Raw genomic sequence first — 2,891 nt, forward strand, 5'->3', positions numbered from 1 at the left:
GGAAAAATTCATATTTCTGGACTTTACTATGAGTTGTGTATTTTTCTGTAATTTCAGGTATTTTTCTGGCTGAAATTGAGGGAGTTGAGCAAAAATCTGATTCAGGTTGAAAAAGGACTGCTGATGCTGTTGGATTCTGACCTCCCTGCACTCAAAGTGGATTTTCTGGAGCTACATAACTCGAAATGGCGCGCTTCCAATTGCGTTGGAAAGTAGACATCCAGGGATTTCCAGCAATGTATAATAGTCCATACTTTGCTCAAGGATAGACGACGTAAACTGGCGTTCAACGCCAGTTTTCTGCCCAATTCTGGCGTCCAGCGCCAGAAAAGGATTAAAAGTTGGAGTTCAATGCCAGAAATGGATCCAAACCTGGCGTTGAACGCCCAAAACAACTTATGCACGTGAAATATTTAAGTCTCAGCCCCAGCACACACCAAGTGAGCCCCAGAAGTGGATCTCTGCACTATCTGTCATAGTCTACTCACTTTTTGTAAACCTAGGCTACTAGTTTAATATTTAAACAACTTTTAGAGACTTATTTTGTATCTCATGACATTTTTAGATCAAAATTTTGTACACTTTGATGGCATGAGTCTCTAAACTCCATTGTTGGGGGTGAGGAGCTCTGCTGTGTCTCAATGAATTAATGCAAGTATTTCTGTTTTCTATTCAAACATGCGTGTTCCTATCTAAGATATCCATTCGTGCCTAACTATGGAGAAGGTGATGATCAGTGACATTCATCACCTTCCTCAATCCATGAACGTGTGTCTGACAACCACCTCCGTTCTACATCAGATTGAATGAATATCTCTTAGATTCCTTAATCAGAATCTCCGTGGTATAAGCTAGATTGATGGCGGCATTCATGAGAATCCGGAAAGTCTAAACCTTGTCTGTGGTATTCCGAGTAGGATTCAGGGATTGAATGACTGTGACAAGCTTCAAACTCGCGAGTGCTGGGCGTGGTGACAGACGCAAAAGGAGGGTGATTCAAACCAACAATCTCCGTGGGATTCGACCCTTACTCACGCAAGGTATTACTTGGACGACCCAATGCACTTGCTGGTTAGTGGTACGAGTTGTGAAAAGTGTGATTCACAATTCGTGCACCAGATGCCAAAACTATTCAGAAGCAAAAAGCTACTAGTTCTGCTCATCTAATTGAAACTGAGCTTCATTGAAAACTTTGAGATTTATTGTATCCTTCTCTTCTTTTATCGAACTTTGTTTTTGGTTACTTTGGGACAAGCAACAGTTTAAGTTTGGTGTTCTGATGAGCGGATATTTTATATGCTTTTTGACATCATTTTCAAATAGTTTTTGTTATGTTTTATTTAAGTTTTATTATGTTTTCATAGGTTTTAGTGAAAAATTTATATTTTTGGATTCTACTTTGAGTTTGTGTGTTTTATGGTGATTTCAGATATTTTCTGGCTGAAATTGAGGAGCTTGAGCAAAAGTCTGATTCAGAAACAGAGAAAGCACTGCAGATGCTATCAGGATCTGACCTCTGTGCACTCGAAGGAGCTTTTCTGGAGTTACAGAAGTCCAAATGGCACGCTCTCAACGGCTTTGGAAAGCTAACATAAGGGGCTTCCAGAAATAAATAATAGTCCATACTTTACTTCGGAAATGAAGGTTCAAAACTGGCATTCAAAGTCAGCCACCAGCCCCATTCCTGGCGTCCAGTGCCCACAGGGGAGGAGCTGGCGTCCTGCGCCCAAAAGGGAATCCCTAGCCAGCGTTCAACACCCTAAGAGGTACTAGCTCATGGAGACACTTAAAACTCAACCCAAACACTCACCAGGTGATCTCCAGAAGTGGATTTTTGCACCTCTAATACTAATCTATCGTATTTCTATAATCCTTAGTCATTAGATTAGTATATATAGGAGAAGATCACCCTTGTTTAGGATCTTCTTCCTACCCCATTCGAATTCATCACTAATTTTGTACAGTGTGAGTCACTAACCTCCTAAGGTTAAGGTTAGGAGCTCTGCTGAATTTCATGGATCAATAATATTACTGTTCTAGTTCAATATGTCTGATTCTATTCTCTTATACAACCTCGTTCTTCAGCTTATGAATTGAGGGTAACCCGTGACAATCACCCTTGTTCTACATTGGTTCCATGCAAGTCCTGACCCGGATAGCATTGAACCAAAGCTAGAGATTGCATTGCGGATTCCAATAGAGTACCTGGACAACTTTGGATACGTGACATAAAATTTCGTTGACTGTGGGTAAGTGAAGTCTCTGTGGCGTTAAGGCTAGAGTCAGAGAATCATCACTTTCTAATCCGAAAGATCTGCCTTGTCTGTGGCATCTTGAGTAGGATCGTGAAGAGGAGTGGATTGCTTAGAGCTTCATCTTTTACTACAGTGAGAAACTTAGAGGTGACTTGATGAGAAGACATGAATCACTTCAACATGGTGGATTGTTGTAGTAGAGGAGGTTAACTTGATGAGAGGACATGAGTTAATCACTTATGACTGCTATTGAAGGAATCAGAAAGTTATTGAAGAAGACAATAAAAAAAGTTAATCCGAAAAGATAAAACATCTCTGAAGCCTCAACATTCTCTTACCATTGATTTCACTCCTATCTAGTAACGTTTTATTTATTTATCTGTTTTTATGCGTTTTCTTGTGACAACTATATTTTCTATCTGTCTAACTAAGATCTGCAAAATAACTACTACTTGCTCAAACCAACAATCTCCGTGGAATCGACCCTCACTCACCTGAGGTATTACTTAGACGACCCGGTATATTTGCTGATCTATTTGCGCGAAACGTGCGGAGCCAGTTTCGTGCACCATGTGTATATATATATTATTTAAGTAATTTATTATTTTTTATCATTAATATACTTAAAAATATGGA

Source organism: Arachis ipaensis, chromosome B08 (assembly GCF_000816755.2).
Source record: "Arachis ipaensis cultivar K30076 chromosome B08, Araip1.1, whole genome shotgun sequence".
NCBI lineage: Eukaryota > Viridiplantae > Streptophyta > Magnoliopsida > Fabales > Fabaceae > Arachis > Arachis ipaensis.